Source organism: Notechis scutatus, chromosome 1 (genome assembly GCF_049901735.1).
Source record: "Notechis scutatus isolate UNSWTSFEM ecotype Mainland chromosome 1, rNotScu1.2, whole genome shotgun sequence".
Lineage (NCBI taxonomy): Eukaryota > Metazoa > Chordata > Lepidosauria > Squamata > Elapidae > Notechis > Notechis scutatus.
This window is the reverse complement of record NC_142009.1, coordinates 117,054,216-117,074,329: the sequence shown is the minus strand read 5'-3', so window position 1 is coordinate 117,074,329 and position 20,114 is coordinate 117,054,216. Positions and strand designations below refer to the sequence as shown.

Here is a 20,114-nt window from a genome sequence, read left to right as displayed (position 1 = left end):
ATGAGGGCAGTAGGCCAGATAAACTGTGCAGCATAAACTGCTGTGTCCCTCCGCCCCACCAGAAAGGGAATTATCTTCTACCACCTACTGCCTAAGGCAGTTGTTGCCTGTTATCAGGTGTCTCCCACCTTGACAACTTTAAGCCTGGTGGACTTCAACTCTTCTGGGAGTTGAAATCCACCAGGCTTAAAGTTGCCAAAGTGGGAGACCCCTGCCTGCTATGGTTATGCCAGCCCTGAAGAAACGTATCTTGGAGTGGAGTGGACTGGTGTCCGATATCCATGAAAAACTAAACATCCATGAAGAAGTAAACATCTCCACGAGTCCATTCGGTCCATTCAGCAAACTATGGCTGAGTCTTCAAGAAATGATCCAACTAACTGTATTGCAGAACTAAGCAGGGCCGCCCGTGAAATGGCCAGGCCAGACAGACAGCCAACTTGTTGCAACCTGATTGGGAGCAGAACTAGAATCTGTGCCGTGAAGTAGACTTCGGAAGCACATATGCGTTTAAGATGGTCTTGCGCTGTGACATTTGCCCACTGATCCACACTCCGGGGGTTACAATGGAAATAATCATCTGCCAGTTTTCTATTCAGTCCAGATTTCCCCCACGGTGGGTTAAGCTTCAGCAGAGTCAGGACAGGAAAGATTCTGCTGGCTTCATCCTTTGTTGCTTTTGCGTGTTTCCTTTTTAACACCTGAACTAACTTAAAGCAATTGACTTCGACATTTCTCTTTACTGCCAACAAACATGGGGGAGGGGGTTTAAGATCATGATGCTAAGTACAAGTTGGCAACAGATAATAAGAAGGTGCTGTGTTTGTACAGAGAGCTCCGAAATTGCCTTGAACATAAAATGTGCAAGCTGAGGAAGAGCTTACTCTCTCCCTGCTCTAAGCTCCAGACGGATTCCTATGCCGTAAACTCTGGCCAGAGGCCAATTCCTCTACTCCATCACCCCCCCTGTGGCCTGGCCTGCATATCCTTTTACTGGAAGAATGGTAAACATATAATTGTAAGTAGCAATTGTTCTTCAAGGGCGGCCCTGTTGGAAAGGCGCACACCAAAGCCCACTAGCAGGAAAAGATCAAGAGCAAACTCAGCCCATCATGACATCTTACATTGGAGCCAGTTGAAACAAAAATGGTTTATGGAAATTCTGTTTCCCACTCCGTTACATTTCCTGGCCTTGTCCTTTCATAGATGCAACTCTGAACTACAGCTGCACACCTAAAAGGCGTCTCAAGGCATGTTTTCTTCCACTCTGTCGGAGGGATAGTATCAAGGTCACGAGAAGTGTTACTACCGCTTTATACTGATTTGGTAAGACCAGGCATGGAATATTGTATTCAGTTTTGGTCACCACATTACCAAAAAAAAAAAAAAAATGTTGAAATTCTAAAAAGAGTGCAGAGAAAAGCAACAAGGATGATTAGGGGACTGGAGGCTAAACATACAATGAACATTTGCAGGAGCTGGGTACATCTAACTGAATGAAGAGAAGGACTAGGGGAGACCTGATCGCAGTCTTCCAACACTTGAAGGGGCTGCCACAGAGAAGAGGGGATCAAGCTATTCTCCAAAGCACCTGAAGGCAAAACAAGAAGCAATGGATGAAAATTAATCAAAGAGAGAACCAATTAAGGAGCAATTTCCTGACAGTGAGAACAATTAATCAGTGGAACGAATTTGCACGAGAAGTTGTACATACTAATACATCTAATTTTTTTTAAAAAGCACTCAAATAAAAACAGTTACATGAAAAGGGCTGGCTGCCACTGCCTTAGGAGAAAAGTCTTTTCCCATTTACAATAAAAGCAGGAAACTCCTGTCCTTCCACAAGCTGCTCAATTCCAAGGCCTCAGTTCCTTCATCCAGTCTAATGGAGATATTGCTGAAAGACACCTTGAGAGATGTAGCTTTCCCACTCCAAGGGTATAGGTTGCATATATGGTTTAAAAACCCTCCCCTCAAAATTTAGCAGCTAGGAGGGGGTTGTACTTCCTTGCCCAAGGCTGGTTTTGAGACAGTTTGCAAAAAAAAAGGTATGGCAGGGAGAGATTCCCAAATTCCCATTGGATACTTTTGTCAGCTTTGGAAGCCATATTGAAACCAGATGCTACCACATTTTGAGCCCAAGAAAGTGGGAGGGTGGAATCTCTTGGAGTATATGTAATTAGACAAAATAACATTCTTTTTGTAGTTCAAGGTCATGCTGTTGTGTGCATAGCAGATAACAGATAATCAGAACTGGAAGGGACCTTGTAGGTCATCTAGTCCAACCCCCACCCAAGCAGGAGACCCTACACTATTTCTGGCAAATGGCAGTCCAATCTCTTCTTGAAAGTCTCAAGTGATGGCGCTCCCACAACTTCCGAGGGCAAGCTGTTCCATTGGTTGATTGTTCTCACTGTCAGAAAGTTTGTCCTTATTTCCAGGTTTAATCTCTCCTTGTTCAATTTCCATCCATTATTCCTTGTCTGGCCTACAGGCGCTTTAGAAAATAACTTGACCCCTTCCTCTCTGTGGCAGCCCCTCAAATATTGGAAGACTGCTATCCTGTCTCCCCTGGTCCTTCTCTTCACTAGACTAGCCATGCCCAGTTCCTGTAATGGTTCTTTGTATGCTTTAGTCTCCAGTCTCCTAATCATCCTGGTTGTTCTTCTCTGTACTTTTTCTAGAGTCTCAACATCTTTTTTATAGTGTGGTGAACAAAACTGGATGCAGTACTTTAGGTGTGGTCTTACTAAGGCTTTATAGAGTGGTATTAGTACCTCCCTTGATCTTGATTGTATCCCTCTGTTAATACAACTTAGGATTGCATTGGCTTTTTTGGCTGCTGCTGCACACTGCTGGCTCATATTTAGCTGGTTGTCCACTAAGACTCCAAGATCCCTCTCACAGTTACTGCTATTGATCCTGGTTTCACTCAGTCTATATGCGTACTTTTGGTTTTTCTTGCCTTAGGACCTTACTTTTCTCTACGCATACGTAGAGGAAGTCTTAAGTTGGGGCGGATGGTGATTGGGGCATGTGATGTGATGATGGGTGTAGGGTTTGGATTTGTAGATTGCTGGAACGCTGACAACTTTATTTGAAATTTATTTGTGACCCATCTTGTATCCAAAGATAGTTTGGGAAACTCTCCCTACCATACCTTTTTATAAATAAAGATTTAAAAAAAAAATTGACTGTGAGGTTACATAGTTGCAATCTGGTAAAAATGAACGTCTGAGCCCTGAAAACAGAATTTTTACAAGATGCAGCACATGAAACACATCCCAGGGGGGAGGAACTTTTGGTTGCGGGAGAGGACGTCTGGCAGAAAGTTCCTCCCCCTCGGGATGTGTTTCAGCATGAAGTTGAATCAGTTGAAGTATTGAGCCCAGAGGACTTGTTTGGGTGATAGTTTTTGCAGGGTCCTAAGGGCCTCCAGATTTTTATGGTCGGTCCAGACTTCGAACAGCCTCTGCCCCCCTTCAAGCAGGTAGCGCCTAGGTTAGCAGTGCCCATCTCACCACGAAAGCCTCACAAAAAGCACCACAGCATTTCCCTGAACTTGTCTATGCTTTCTTTCTTTCCCTATAACTTCTAAAGATAATTTTATAAAAGAAAAAGGGGAAATATTGTGTCGAAATCTGCAAGTCATCTGTTCTAATCAAGAAACTATAATCCACATCTGTGGAGCTGTCTTGTTGTCCTTCCAAATATTTGAAGGAAGCCTGTTCATTTTGAATTATTATTTCACATATTCTCTGGCACTGCAAACCGCGTCTGTGGTCATAGAAAACTTGTTTCAACTGAAGCCCTGGCTTGAAAGAGTCACATGCCAGCAGCTTTCAAAGAAGGAAAATAGAGCAATACATTTTACAGATATCTTGGCCTTTCCCTCCAACAATCCCCTGTCTGCTCTCTGCCTAAATTACCAAAGCTCTTTTTCAAATGATTCTCTGCCAAAGGGTAAACAGCAACGCTAAACAATATTAAAATAAACATTTTTAAAGCATTTAAACATCCTTTTTTAAAAAAAAGTAGACGATGTTCTGAAGTATTTTCTGCATATTTTAAATATCATTTAAACATGGGGAGAAAGACATTGTCTGGATGCAAGTTCAAAACTCTGGAAGACACATGCAGGAAAATGCTGCCAAGTCCATTGTGTAAAGTTTATTGCTAGTACCTACAATAAAACTTGCTAATCACTTGATGGACCAGAATCTAGCAAAACGGTACATACAGTCCACCTTCTCCTAAGTTCTCAGAGGAAAGAGGTATGGATGTTACACTATTCCATGCCTTCCTCTACAAGGTTTTACATGACTTCCATCCCATCCTCTTGGAGAGAGTATATTGAAACAGAATAAATAGAGTTGAAAGGGATTTTGGAGGTCTTCTATTCCAACCCCTTGCTCAAGCAGGAAACCCTATATACCATTTCAGACAAACGGTTGTCCAATCTTTTCTTAAAAACCTTCAGTGTTGGAGCACCCACAACTTCTAGAGGCAGATCATTGCATTCCATTAATTGTTCTAATTGTCAGGAAATTTCTCCTAGGTTGGTTCTCTCCTTCATTAATTTCCCTCCATTGCTTCTTGAAACTATTTGGTGTAAGTGTAATATGTTGCAAACATCCAAGTCCTACCGCAGACAGACATTGTCCCAATGCAGAGACCAATTCTTTCCACTGTCATGAAACCAGAAATGTACTATGAAAATAACAACAGTGACAATTGGTCTAATGGTTGAAGCACCAGACTAGAAACCAGGCGACCTTGGGTCAGAGGTGGTATTCAGCCAGTTCTGACAGGTTCTGGAGAACCAGTAGTGGAAATTTTGAGTAGTTCAGAGAACCGGTAAATACCACTTCTGGTTGACCCCACCCCTATCTATTCTCTGCCTCCCAAGTCCCAGCTGATCGGCTGGGTCTTCTTTTGTTGCCCTACACAAGAGACGGAACTGGAAAGCAGGTTAGTGGGGTGGAGAGGGAATGGGGATTTTACAGTATCCTTCCCCTGCCATGCCCACCAAGCCATGCCACGCCCACCAAGCCATCCCACGCCCACCAAGCCATGCCACGCCCACCAAGCCACACCCTCAGAACCGGTAGTAAAATAATTTGAATACTACCACTGGTTCTAGTCCCACTTTAGGCATGAAAGCTGGCTGGTTGCTTTTGGACTAGTCACTCTCTCTTAGCCCAACCCACCTCACAGGGTTGTTATTTGGGGAAAATAGGGAATATTGGGTATGTTTGCCATCTTGAGTTGTTTATAAAAATAATAAAAGAGGGATAAAAATAAATTATAAATAAATAAAATCTGAGTAGAACTTCAAACATGTCAATTTCCTTGATAGAAGTTTTCTCTCCACTTAGTATTAGTCCTTCAAGGCTGAAATTTCATGCAGTTTCAATTCAGTCATATCATCTGCTGGATCTATCACTGTCTGAGGATAATGAACTGGTAAACTCCTTCAAAGAAACACAATCTCATTTGTTGCCTCTTTGCCTTCATTTCTAAATGGTCAGTCACCATGTGCAAGTAGTTATGGGTATTATTACTTCCAGAAACTTCCTGCATGTGCTTTTCATCATCTCCCTCCAGTGGTGGTATGACATCCCAAACTACAGGCCAAAAGCTAATCACATTGTCTTGGTATTCTTGAAGCAACCTGCCTTTTCTACCACAGTTATTATTCTTTAATTAAATTGCAATGGCAATTAGCATGCTATTGAAAGTTTGCAAGACTTGTTGCAAGGAAAGACTCTCCAGTAAACATGATCCCACTATTTTCTTTTGCCAGCAATCTTGAAAACAGCTACTTCTTTTCCATTTTTAATGCAGTTCTTCCCAAACTGTGGTGTGCAGACTACCGATTGTCTGAGAACTCCCTGAGATGGTCTGTTGGTGAAGTAGAATAATGGTATAATTCCTCACACTTCAATGTTACATTCTATAAACACACACACACACACGCACATGCACACAGTAAATCTTATTGAAAGTTTTAAAAAGAACTTAAAAACTAACACAAACTGATACAAAGAAAGAAACAGAGAAAGGAAAAGGAAAAGGAGGGATAAATAAAAATAATAAAAAGCTTTCCAATTTCCTTTGCAGCAAATACAAGTTTGAGTACAAAGTTATCTCTGATTTTATGATTGCAAAAAAAAAAAAATTAACCTTTTTAATTACTCATTTTTTTCAATCATTGAAACCAAAAGTCATAAGTGGTTTTTTTCCATGCAAAAACTCTATACAGGATTTCCAGTCAGCCATAAATGTAGGTTTTGTCTCTGCAAGTTCCATCATCTTCACTAACCATTCCTTTATTGTGGGCAATATAGGACCTTTCCACTGTTGAACATATAATAATCTCATTACTGTTGTCATATACAGAAAAAAAGTTCCATTACTTTTTTCTAGTTGCCTTCCATTAGTTCCAAAAGCCTCTGGTTTCAATTATGCTACAGTCTTTAAAAACTTCTGAATGAATTATATATTTGTATTTTTTTAATTGACATTTTTACACATATTTGCAAAATTCATAAGTGATATGTGCAAATATGTGTAAAAAGTCAATTAGCCATGTTTCACACTTAAGAGCTACGGTGGTACAGTGATTAGAATGCAGTACTGCAGGCTACTTCTGCTGACTGCCGGCTGACTTCAGTTTGGCAGTTCGAGTCTCAAAAGGCTCAAGGTTGACTCAGTGTTAGGAATGTAAGTCACCTAACAGTTGGGTTGGAAATATGTAAACCAGGGTAGACATTTTAATACTGTCTCTTTCAGGGAATGCTAAAATTGTAATTGGGTGTGGTTCCTCAAACAGCCATAAGATGGAGCTAGAAACCTGGTTTCCCAGACAGTGTTGCTAGTTGCTAGTTGGTTGATGTTTGCTGTTTTTGGTTCCTGCATTTCCTTATTGACTGTTGCTTATCATCGTTATTCTTGGATTTGATGTGAGTCTTTTACTGAATTGTTTATGATACTGGACTTTGTTATTGGATTATCCCTGAACTGAATACTGACTGCTATAACCGTGTATGACTTGGACTAGTTGTTGGACTTTGCTTAACCATTTACTGGAAGTAGAACCTACATTTTACTATACAGTGTATCTGTGTGCTGGTTGTGTGTTATTCTTCACCACTCTCACTACGTCTCCCTGTGTGCACTCATTCTCCTAACGGGGAATTACCTCAACACTCAGCCTTCCATCCTTTCGAGGTGGGTAAAAATGAGGACGCAGATTGTTGGGGGCAATATGCTGACTCTGTAAACCACTTAGAGAGGGCTGTAAAGCACTATAAAGTGGTATATAAGTCTAAGTGCTATTGCTATTATGACCATTGCAGCATCCCCATGGCAATTGGCATGTGTTTATGACACTTGCAGTATCCCAGAGTCATGTGATTGTTTTTTTTAAACTTCTAACAAGAAATGGGGACTCCAGATTCAATTTTAACAACCCTGTTGCTAACTTAACAACTGCAGTGGTTCATTTAACCTCTGTGGCAAGAAAGGTCGTAAAATGGGGGGAAACTCACTTAACTGCCTTGCTTAGCAATGGAAATTTTGGGCTTGTGGCCATAGTTGTGGTCGTACATTGAGGACTAACTATAAGTGTTCTATTGCACACTACCCAGAGTCTCTATGTGAGGGAGATGGGTGGGTTCAAAAACTCATAAATAAATACATATATTTAAATAAATAAATAATGATTTCACACACACACACACACATACACACATACACACACACACACACACGTCTACAGAGAGTCTCAGTCATCCAAGTCATGGTTGTCCCAAAGGTGTTTTTTCCAAGAGGCAACTGGATTTTGTTGTTTTTTTTCTTTGAAGACGTTTTGCTTCTCATCCAAGAAGCTTCTTTAGCTCATGAGAGCTAAAGAGCTCTTTAGCTTTAGCTCATCAGAACTGAAGAAACTTCTTGGATGAGAAGCGAAATGTCTTCAAAGAAAAACAGAAAGTCCAGTTGCCTCTGAAAAAGCAACTTTGGGACACGGACGGACACACACACACACACACACACACACACACACACACACACAAACCCAGATGGCCAGTAGATGATCACAAAGAGGACCAGAAAAATGCTAAATTTTCACTGGGGTTGTCTGGGGTTTGCAGATCAGATCATGCAGCCTTATAAATACTGAAGGTAACTAGAATCAGACAGGCATTTTGGTCTCCTTTGGCAACGTGTGGCAAGCCTTATGTTCCAAAGGATAGAGCTGACAAGGCCTCGGAAGACTAAAGGAAAGCAAATATTGTCCCTACCTTCAACAACAAAAAAAGGAACAATTTGGGAAACTATAGACCTGATATCTATGCCGGGCATTGACCTCTAGTAGATGATTAAACAACATGTTTGTGAGCACTTGGAATGCATGAATTAACAAAAGCCAGCAAAAAAAAAATAGGCAGGGGGAGTTACAAATAAATCATGGCAGGCTAACATTATCTCTGTCTTTGAGGGCTTAGCTGTTTCAGGGAAATATTGTGGACATTGTGTATTTTGATCTCAGCAAAGCTTTCAAGAAAATCTGTTATGATATGCTCATTAATGTTGACATATGGGCTGGATGATAAACTTTTTGATGGGCGGATAACTAACTGAATAACTGCACCTACAGTAGACAATATTCATAAATAAATTCCATACCAGCCCGGAGAGTAGTATCAACTGGAGTGCCATGGGACTCTGCCCTCCAATCTGTGCCATTCAACAGTTTTGCTAATGATCAAGAGGAAAGGATTGACAACGATCTCACACTGCCAGATGACACAAAACTAGGAAGAGTGGCTAACATTTTAGAAGAAGAAAAAGAAGGTTCAAAACTGAGGGCCTAAATGAACTGTGCAAAATTTAACAGGGGAAAATGTAAAGAAGAGATGGCTTGTGCCTTTAAGGCAGAGGTCTCCAAACTTGGCAACTTTAAGACTTGTTGACTTCAACTCCCAGAATTCCTCAGCCAGCACAGTGGAACTTTTGAATAGTTCGGAGAACCGGCAAATACCACCTTGGACTGGAGATTTTACAGTATCCTTCCCATGCCATGCCTACCAAGCCACGCCCACAGAACCGGTAGTAAAAAAAAATGGTTCCCATCACTGACTCTCTTGAATTGGCCAATTCTTCCATCACGTCCAAATCACAGTGCCTTCCGTCACTTCCCAAGAAATACAGCTGATTGACCTCCACAACCAATCCCACAACATTAAAGGGCCATCGTAATGCAAAATTAGGAGTTTACCACTTTACACTTGGAACTTCAGAAATTCAGGTGGATAGATTTAGCAATTACATAAAGTATTACAGGTGTGCATCTCAAGCGGGTGGTTTTAGTAAATATTTTTGGTTTGCACTTTACTTCCCTTCTTCTGAATTCCTGCAGAGAACTAAGAAATCCAAGTCATAGATTTGCAGCTGAAAAACTATCCACAGACTTCCCCATACTTATTCCAATGACTTATGGCATCCAAGGGTTAGAAATGATATTATCACTGTTGTGATATAATACACAAAGTATGCTAAGTGTCATCCAGGCCATTAATTTTCCACTACAGTTTTTTTTACAAAAAAAAAAATTCCAATAAGCTTAATAATTGCAACTACTCACATTTCCAAGGAAATCTAATGCCACAAGTTCAACTGTTCCAGGTGATGTGATAATCCAGAATGTATAAATTGTTCAAAGCAAAGTAGAAAAGATACAATTAGGTCCTGTAACACCGAAAGCTGTCTTGAGTTGAGATAGGACTTCAATCATTGCCTAAGAAAACCCCCTCCCTCTTCTGCTTAAAAAGGTGATATGGGTCAGTTACATGGGGGATTGCTCTCCCTCTAATAAGTAATTTGAATGTTTTAGGTGTAGGCTCAGCTTTTGTCAGTTGTCTGTTTTGTACAGATAATGGTTTTATCAAGGGAAGATATCTCTCAGCTGCAGGGCCCTGGAATTCTTTGGTCAGATTAGTTAGCCTCATTTTTTCCCCCAAGTAGGTTTCAGGCAGTTTTTGCTAACAGGAACTACCTTGTACCTTAAAATATTGTCTGGACCATTATTATGGTAGTTAACATGCAATTGGTGGGTACCCAGAGGCTATCTGCTCAACTGTAACCCAACTGTGACATCCTCTCTCTAGGAATGGCCAGTAGCCTCCTTTCCTTTTATCTCAAAATGATTATTCTAGCAGGACAACTGGGAACGTTGAGCTACGGTTGTGGCTGCTTAAGCTACCACTGGCATCCAGACTGGGGTTGCTCATCCCCAAAATGGCTACCACATGACAAAAGACAGTTCTGGGAGACATCAATAGCGACATTGATAAACCAAGGGAGAACCTTAGCTGTATCCCATTAAAATGTTAGCTGAATCTGTCATTTTTACTGCTTCGGTTTTTAAATGGTGATGGCCAACTGTCAGGGATATACACAGTGTGTGTGTGTGTGTGTGTGTGTGTGTGTGTGTGTGTGTGTGTACATTGCTGCAATCTTGGTTTTTTTTTTAATCCCACTCCCTGGATACTTCTGTTGGTTTGGGTTTTCTTTTATTAATTTTAAAATATAATTTTGATGCTTCCTTTGATTTCTCAGTGCAAATCAATTCAAAAGGTGGGTTTTGTTATAAATTATTTAAATGATTAAATAGGTATACATGGAACTGCCTGTGTGTTTTAAAAAAAAAAATAGCATAGATGGGCTTGGTTGCTGCTAATACAGTCAAGGCACTGCTAAGTAGCTAATTGTCCTGTAGCATAAAGCTAAAAAGTACCAAAGTGGTCTTCTAATCTAGTCTTTCCTACATCGCTTCAGTCTGGGACTGTGGAAAGTGATGGTTCTTAGACTTGGGTTTGGTTACCATTTTTTTTTTCATTTTCTTTTTTTTTTTTCCTATTATTTCTGTAGCATTGTAAGCTGCTGCAAGCCTTTTGGGAGGCGGGTGCCATATAAATGGCAGAAAATAAAAAATAAAAATAGAAGGAGAGAAAGAGAGAGAGAGAGAGATTGAAATCAGCAGTGTCTAAATGTCCTAGTTTCAGATACAGGAAAAGACTAATCCAATAATCCAACCAGTTCATGATGTTACTATAGATTGAACCAAACAGTGTTCCTAGCTAGGATAGTCATGCTCCTTGAAACACTCTGTTCACAAAAGAACACAGTACTTGCAAGTAGTGGCAAAATCTATCTGGTATAGTGGTAGGGAGCTGGATCAGGGACCCTAGTTCAAATCGACCTTGGTATGGAAGTTATTTGGTAAATGTTGAGCCAGTCCCCCCCTCTCCCTCCCACCCTCCCTCCCTCCCCCTTCTCCCTCTTAGCCTACCTACTTCAAAGGATTGGTGTGGAAAAGGTAAAATAGGAAGAGGAAACACTATATGCATTTGCCTTGCTTCAGGGGAGATGGAGGAGTGGGTGTCCATCCAATTAATAATTGTAATGATATAAGGTAAATTGGAAATGGGAAGATATAGAATAGAATGGATTAGAATAGAATAGAATAGAATAGAATAGAATAGAATAGAATAGAATAGAATAGAATAGAATAGAATAGAATAGAATAGAATACTTTATTGGCCAAGTGTGATTGGACACACAAGGAATTTGTCTTGGTGTAAATACTCTCAGTATACATAAAGAAAAGGTACATTCATTAAGGATCAAGAATCATAAGGTACAACACTTAATGATAGTCATAGGGTACAATCAACAATCAAATCATAGTAGGAAACAGTCAAGTGGGAGGGGAGGGGTGATAAGGAGTGGTGGGAAGATTAACAGTAATAGTAGGGTACACTTTGTAAATAGTTGAACAGTGTTGAGGGAATTATTTGTGTAGCAGAGTGATGGCTTTCGGGGGAAAACTGCTCTTGTGCAGTGCTCTATAGCGTCGTTTTGAGGGAAGGAGTTGAAACAGTTTATGTCCGGGATGTGAGGGTTCTGTAAATATTTTCACAGCCCTCTTTTGGACTCATGCAGTATACAGGTCCTCAACTGAAGGCAGGTGGGTAGTAATTGTTTTTACTGCAGTCCTAATTATCCTCTGAAGTCTGTGTCTGTCCTGTTGGGTTGCAGAACCAAACCAGACAGTTATAGAGGTACAGATGATAGACTCAATAATTCCATAATATACTTTAATTTGTAATAATAATTTAATTTTTAATTTGTATAATAATATATAAATAAAAGAACATCAATGGCCCTTTTATACCCTTTGTACTTCTGGCTATAGATGTTCTTAAGTCTTCTCCATCCTTGCTTTATAAAATGGATATGAAAAATACTGAATGAGACCAGTGCATATCAGACTTGTTTTAAGCAATGAAAATGAGACATAATAAGACTTTTTAAAAGAATAAGAAGAGGATACAGCCAAACAATTTCTGGGTCCTTGTTTATGCAAACAATGTACCAATTAATGCTAAGCATCCAGACCGATGAGTCAATGAGACAGACATTATACTCTTATATCCCCTTGATGCTACTTAGACAGTGATGCATTCCTTTCTTAAATGCAATGACTTGGAATGACATGGCTCGAATTTAAATCAATATGGTTAGCATTAGCGTGTTAGTAGACGGCTCTTCTTACTTAGCATTTATAAGTAATGTATAATTTTAGTACATCATCCATCACGATCTGAATTTTTACTGTAATTAATTCTGGATTGTGGTTCATCCAGTGATTAATCCTGCCTGATAATTAGCCTGCAGGATATGTTCTAATTTTATAAATTATTCTGAAGTTTTCAAAGTTCTCTGTAACAGATAAACTTGGGGGAAAATATGAATTCATCTATCTGTCTGCCATCATGTCTCAATATTTAAATAAAGTGATGACTACATAAGGTCCAATTCTTTGAAAAGTCTTAGAAAAGAGGCAAGAACCAACTTGGATATGCCAAAATCCCATGTTTAAAATCATGATATGAATTGGAGCTAAAAGGAGAACAAGTCTCCTGACTGCACACATATGTAACTGAAAATTTAGAGGGCCAAAAGTTTCTTATTCTGGCCTTCCTTAAAGGAAGGCATTAGCTGTGGTGTGACTACATAATACAACTGTCTCTCATCTATGGACTGCTATAATGAAAACCATGAGGGGTCCTTGGTTCTCTCTGAGCTTCCTTGTTTTCTTGCAGACGTTTCATTACCCAAGCTAGGTAACATTATCAGTGCACTGATGATGTTACCTAGTTTGGTAATGAAATAATCTGCGAGAAAACAAGGAACCTCAGAGAGCATTAAGGATCTCTCATGTCAACCCTCAGGTACAAATATTCTCGTTTATTAATTAGAACTGCATTTTGACCAGGAATGTCGTTCCTTCCATTCTTTTGGTATGTACACCCAACAAACTAATTCAATCTAGTTGGGCCAAATGACAGTGCCTGCTTTCCTAACATAACTGTTTGAAAGAAGCGTCTGTGTAAGAGCACTCAAATAAATACACCTTATCAAGTCAGTCTGTGTAAAAGGAAGTGTTTCCTGAAGTGGACCAGCCAAAGGGATGAGATGTAGGTGGTACTTGTCTAGCAGGGCTAAATCTGATTTAGGCTGGAAATGGTTTGCTTAATTGTGAAACGAGCAATTAATGAATTGAAGAAGAACTCATTCAGACCTTCACTCCCAAATTAAGAAAATCCAATTATTGTGCTCAAAATGAAAATATATAAATGACTCACTTTTTTTTTTAAACAGATTATTGGGTAAATTAAACTCAGGGCTAAAAGTCTTTGAAGTAAATCAAAGCCATAGAAAGGATTAAGAGTAATAGGATGCATCAAAATATGGTACAGAAGCTAAGTGCTCTTGTCCAAAGAAATAATAATGTACAGTTTTGAGACTGTATTCTCCCTGCCTCTTTTTTGTTTACCTCACACACAACAGGCAGCCAGCATTTTCTGGCTGTAAAAGTTTGAAGTTTTAGCTTTTTTACAAACCTTGAGGTTTCTTATGCCTGCTGATATTTCTTCGTGTCACACTACATATTCCATTTTTGTTGAATAAAATATGTAAAGTCTCCCTTGAGTCAAGATTGACTTCTGGTAATCACATAGGCACATCCATATACAGGTAGTCCTCAATTTATAACAGTTCATTTAGTAACCATTCAAAATTACCAGATCACTGAAAGAAGTGACTTATGACCATTTTTCATACTTAACAACTGTTGCAGCATCCCTGTGGTCAGATCATCGAAATTCTGACCATTGGCAACTGACTCCTATTTATGAGTCATAATTGAGTCACTCATATTTATGTCCCAAAATAATGTGATCCTCTTTTGAGATCTTCTGACTAGCAAGTCAATGGTTACACCAGATTTACTTAATAACTGTGTTACTAACTTAACTGCTGTGATTCACTTAACAATTGTGGCAAAAAAGGTCATAAAATGGGGCAAAACTCACTTAACAAATGTCTCACTTAGAAACATAAATTTTGGGCTCAGTTGTGGTCATATGTTGAGGACTACCTTTTGACAATAGTACTAAACTGATTTGCCATCATTTTCTTCAAGATGTTCTTTTCAGTGCAGGCTACATCCATGAGATTTCCCAATTGTTTCCCATCACCTATAATTCAATTTAGGTGTGAGGCTTTTTGTTTTGTTTTTTGTTAATGGAATCAGCTCAATTTCAGTGGCTAATCTCGCTGACTCAAAAACACACACAAATTGTTACATACACTTCAAGACCTTTGGGAATCCATGAAGCCCTTGGGTTTTCACCTGTGTGTTTTTGGCTTAAAATATGAAGAGGATCAATAGCATCAAAACGAGAGGTTTGATCAAGCAATTGAAGACTGATCCTGTTGCGAAGAACCCAGCCTGGCAGAGAGGAAGGCTCAAGTGTGGAGCTAGTCTAGAATCACTGTACAACTGTAAAAGGGCCAGAACCAGCCTTTCTTGAATTCTTGGGAACCTAATCCAATTACTCCCAAGAGCGTGCTAATCAGACTGGGAAGGTTCCTGTGTTACAGGCTGATCATAATAAAATAGTTAACTTGAATTCTGTCCATGTGAGCCGGATTGTTTGTGCCTGACACGTCACTTTTAAACATATATTGCACACACCACACATCTGAAAAAAGGAACAGAGCATTGACTGGCATAGCAGCACTGGTGATTCGTTGGAAATATGTGATTAATCCACCATAGCTATTTTACACAATTAATGTAGCAAACCCTTTTGCATTAACTTTTTTTTTTGCACTTTAGTATTTAATGACTACAGGCCTTCACAGTTTATGGGTTGATATTATAGTATAGTTAGACTATATGTAACTGACAGACTGGATGCCAAATTGTGATTTTAATATTGATTTTGTTTGATATTATTATTTTATTCTAGGATTTTTAACTGGATATTCATTTGAGTGTTTTTATTTGTTCTGGTCTCTGGTCTTTGACTGTAATAAACTTGATTTGATTTGATTTGATTGGCAAGTCATGCATGCCAATTTGTCCTGTTGACCCTTCCTGCAGGTGCTCCTGGAAGTATGTTACTAGTTTAAGATGTGGGACCATGAGGGATGGGGTGTGAATGAGAAGAAAACAAGATAGCAATAGCAATAGCACTTCGACTTCACAGTGCTTCACAGCCCTCCCTAAGCAGTTTACAGAGTTAGCCTATTGCCCCCAACAATCTGGTTCCTCATTTTACCAACCTCAGAAGGATGGAAGGCTGAGTCAACCTTGAGCCGGTGAGACCTGAACTGGTGATAGCAGAAGTAGCCTGCAGTACTGCATTCTAATCACTCCGCCACCACAGCTCAAGATGTATGCATATAAGACAGGAAAGCTAGAACAGAGCGAGGATAAGCAATGGTTCTCTCTCCATTCTTTATGTTGATTGCTGAATTCTTACAGTTACAGTCTGACTTAATAATTTGAGCTCAGCCAGCCTGTGCCGGTTGACCAAAAAGGTTTCTCAATTAACTGACATTCATTTTACCTCAATTGCTTTGACCACAAGGGAAGTAGAAAACCAAACGATGCCTGAAACCCGTTATCTCTCTGCACGTGGGGTTGTGAAAACCAGACAGCCTGAACAAAAGTTGATCAATTAAGCAAAAGGAAATTTGGAAAGAAAACAAATTATTGTCCAAATTACATATCTCATGTACGTAAAATACTGCAAATGATATATGGCATACCCAGAGAGCAATGTAATTTCTTTTATTACTTAACTGCTATATCATAAAATGTCCCATAAATTTGACTGTTACAGGAATAGCAATACATCCTGAAAGCTAAGTTTTCTTCTTGTGCAAGGAGTTGTGCCATAGATTGCTGAAGTTATACCTGGGGCACTTTTGAAAACTTTTTTCCACATTCACCCTATCATTATACACACGGCTATGCCTTAGATGTACTTCTGCAGGTCATCATGCATTCAGCAGATATCAGGATCAATGCCTGAAAAAGACTAATAGTCATATAGAAAATCTCAGTTTCATATTTTAGAAAAGGTTTAATCAAATACTTGTAGGTAGAAATGCAACTTAATCTCTAGTTGCCATTGGAATAAAACCCAACTATTTCAGATAGACTTCTGATCTCCAAACAATGGATCAATTTGTTTTTCTCTTTCTTCACTGCACTCTTCGATTCCTTCAAAATGTCCAGAACAATTTCCTGGAGCAGATTTTTATGGTGCACATTGGAATCTACCTTGTCTATTTTTTTTTTTTGAGTGTTACTGTTTATTAACTCTTTCCTGTTATAGAAGAGTAAAGACTAAGCAAAAGGGGGGGAAAGAACATGGGGGGGGACCCTTTCATTTGAAGAATCAAAGTTCAGCTCCACTGAACCAACAATCACGTTGGAAAAGGGAACAGATAGAGTTCGTGCAAATCAGAGAAACTGTGCAAAAACAGCACAGAGAGGATACACCTTGAATCGTTGTATATGATCTTCTCTATTGAAATTATAAGAAGGAAAATGCCTATTCAAAACTTTGTTGTTGTTTTTTTGGTGCTAAACTTTTCCATTTCTTAGTATTTACACAAACTGCATAAAGGATATGTTATTGTTCACCAGAACATTTTTTAAAAAAAAAAACCTCTATAATCAATTTTGAAGATAAAAACACAGCCAAGTAAACTTTGCAAATGCAGCAATTATGCCACCAGACTTGAAATTCTAGAACTAGAAAACCTTGAATTACGCCGTCTTCGGTCTGATTTAAGCATGGTATATAAAATCATACATTGCAATGTCCTACCTGTCAATGAATACTTCAGCTTCAACCATAACAACACAAGAGCACACAATAGATACAAACTCAAAGTTAACCGCACCAAACTTGATTGCAGGAAATACGACTTCAGCAATAGAGTGGTCAATGTCTGGAATACTCTACCCGACTCTGTAGTTTCTTCCCCAAACCCCAAAAACTTTAACCTTAGACTGTCTACTATTGACCTCACCCCTTTCCTAAGAGGTCTGTAGGGGGCGTGCATAAGCGCACCAACGTGCCTACCGTCCCTGTCCTATTGTTTCTCTTATTCTTCTTTTATTTTTCTTATATGTACCCATTTCACGTATTCATAACTATGTATACACTTATACTTATTATCTTGTAAACAATTGGCAAATCAAATAAATAAATAAAAATAAAATAAAATAAATGTCCTTCAGTATCCTTGAAGTGTGTTTGAGGAATGACTGAACAGGATTTTGTGTGGTAAAGATCCACTAGACTCTGACTCCACTGAAAAAGCATTGAATAGCAAGACTATACAAAAGTGGTTGTGGGTGCTCCAAGACTGGAGATTTTTAAGAAGAGATTGAATAACCATTTGTCTAAAATGTTATAGGGTTTCCTGCTTGAGCAGGGGGTTGGACTAGAAGAACTCCAAGGTCCCTTCCAATCTGTTACTATGGTAAAAAGTAAACGTTAAGGTCATTATTAGAGTTCTCACTCAAGGTACAAATGGCCAGACTGAAATATTCCATTTTGTACAGATCACGCAAACCTCTTTGGAGAAGGCTCGAACACTGGGAAAGGTAGAAGGAAAGAGAAAAAAGGGGCAACCATGGTGGATGGACTCAGTTACTGGGGTTGATGAGTTCCACCTTTGAGAGACCTGAAAGACCTGGTTATGAAAATATCTTCATGGAGAAAATGCATCTCTGCAGTTGTTAGAAATCCAAAACAATTTGATGACATCTAATTAATCATTCAATAAAAGGTATGGTCATTAAATCTAAATGGTCATTAAACCTAAATTAAAGGTATGGTTACTTCTGACTGCAAAATCCTACCTTAGAGAGTTCTTTTTTATTTGTTTGTCCTACAGTATTTAATAATCATTATCTTTTAAACTGCGAAACAGAACCCCCTATTCTAGATGCTTTTCTTGCACTGCTAATTGTTGTGAATCAATAAAAGTGAATAACCTAAATGCAAATTAGGGGTTGAAAACCTGCACACTTGGTTGGTCCTTATACAACAACTTGGGATTGGGCCAGAACTAGTCCCTGATTGGCCACTTTTGGGACTTTTCTTATTGGTTAGTAGTTTGAACTTGTTGAACATTTTCATTGGGTAATAAGGTAGCAGCTAACTCTATAAAAGGGTTACTGCTGCCCATAGCCTTGCTCTGTTCTGTTCTATTTACTGTTATTAAAGAGTTGAAGTCACTGGTCAGATGTCTGGTCTCCGTTATTCTCCATACTTAACACTGGCGACGAGGGTGGGATCCGGAGACCGAAGAGCTGACTAACCTACAGAGCAACTAACAGAGCACGTGGTCGAACACGCACCATCAACAGCAACATGGCCAGCGGTGCCGTACCACCCGCTCCATTCAACCCAGAAACCGAAGACTGGGAGGCCTACATGGATCGGTTCCAGATGTTTCTGGAGACCAACAACTTGAAAGATGCGACAACCGGCAAAAAAAGAGCTATCTTTCTAACTCATTGTGGACCAACCGTGTTTAAAATGGCAAAGTCGCTTGCCAAGCCAGCAGAGGTAAAAGAAATGGACTGGGACGTCCTCGAGCCGTTACTACGGGCTCACTCACGCGCCCACCGTGCCAACCTTAGTAAGAAGACACGAATATTACCAGAGGGACCAACGGAAGGGCGAAAGCCTTGCCAATTACATCGCGGACCTCCGGAACCTAGGAGGCCTCTGCGAACCGCCTGGTTCTGGGCCTCGAAGACGGCGCGATCCAGAGCAAAATTATGGCTAAGGGGGACATCAGCCTCACCGATGCCCTTAAAGAAGCCTCGGCAGCGGAGGCGACCAAGAAGTCGGCAGCCCGAATGCGCCGCACCAACGCACCTTCACGTAAACTCGCCACTGATACCTCGCCTCGCACAGAGAGACACCCGGTATCAACTCACCACGAAGACCTAGAGTCCCCGTCCGACAGCGATGGGGAAGAGGTCAACCGACTGCGAACGGAGCGAGACCAGTCCACACAACACTCCTTTCGACCGTGTGCCGGTTGTGGATCCAATCACCCACGATCCGGCTGCAAATTCCTCGATGCGCTCTGCCGAAATTGCGGGAGACGAGGTCACATCGCAAAGGTTTGCAGAAGCAAACAAAACTCCAAATCCCGACAGGCCGAATGCCAGTCTTCAGGATTCTTCGGCATACACCGAGAAAAAGTAAACCACTCCTACAGAAACAAACCATCCACCACTTCCACCAGGCGTGAAGAAACCCGGCGGGAAGAGACCCACCAAACAATCACCATAGGCCACGCTACATCCCTTGATGCCGGGAAAATCCGAGTAAAGGTCGCCATCGAAAACAAACCTTGCGTGATGGAGGTAGACTCGGGATCTTCCTCTCGATGGTATCGTGGAAAACGCTCCAACAGCTCATTCCCACAATCTGCCGCCAAGACCTTAACCCTCAAAGGGTTATACTCAAAGACTATCAGGGTAACAGAATTCCCGTTGTCGGGTCCCGCAAATTCCAGGTCTCATTCAAAGACCGCTCCGTCGCACTACCACTAACGGTCGTGGATCGAGACAGGCCTAGTCTTCTAGGCCTTCAATGGGTCAGGCCGCTTGGGATCACTGTAGCCGGAGTCCACAAGGCCGAGGCGTCGAT

The 20,114-nt window shown here is 40.3% G+C and overlaps 1 long non-coding RNA gene across 1 annotated transcript in view; it reads left to right on the top strand.

The window, feature by feature from the left end:
* The window catches only part of LOC148132960 (uncharacterized), a 122,236-nt gene that overhangs the window by 60,084 nt on the left and 42,038 nt on the right, over positions 1-20,114 (top strand). The window contains exon 2 of the long non-coding RNA XR_015745439.1: positions 18,005-18,231. This is a non-coding gene — a long non-coding RNA (uncharacterized LOC148132960). The remainder of the gene's footprint in view (positions 1-18,004; positions 18,232-20,114) is intronic.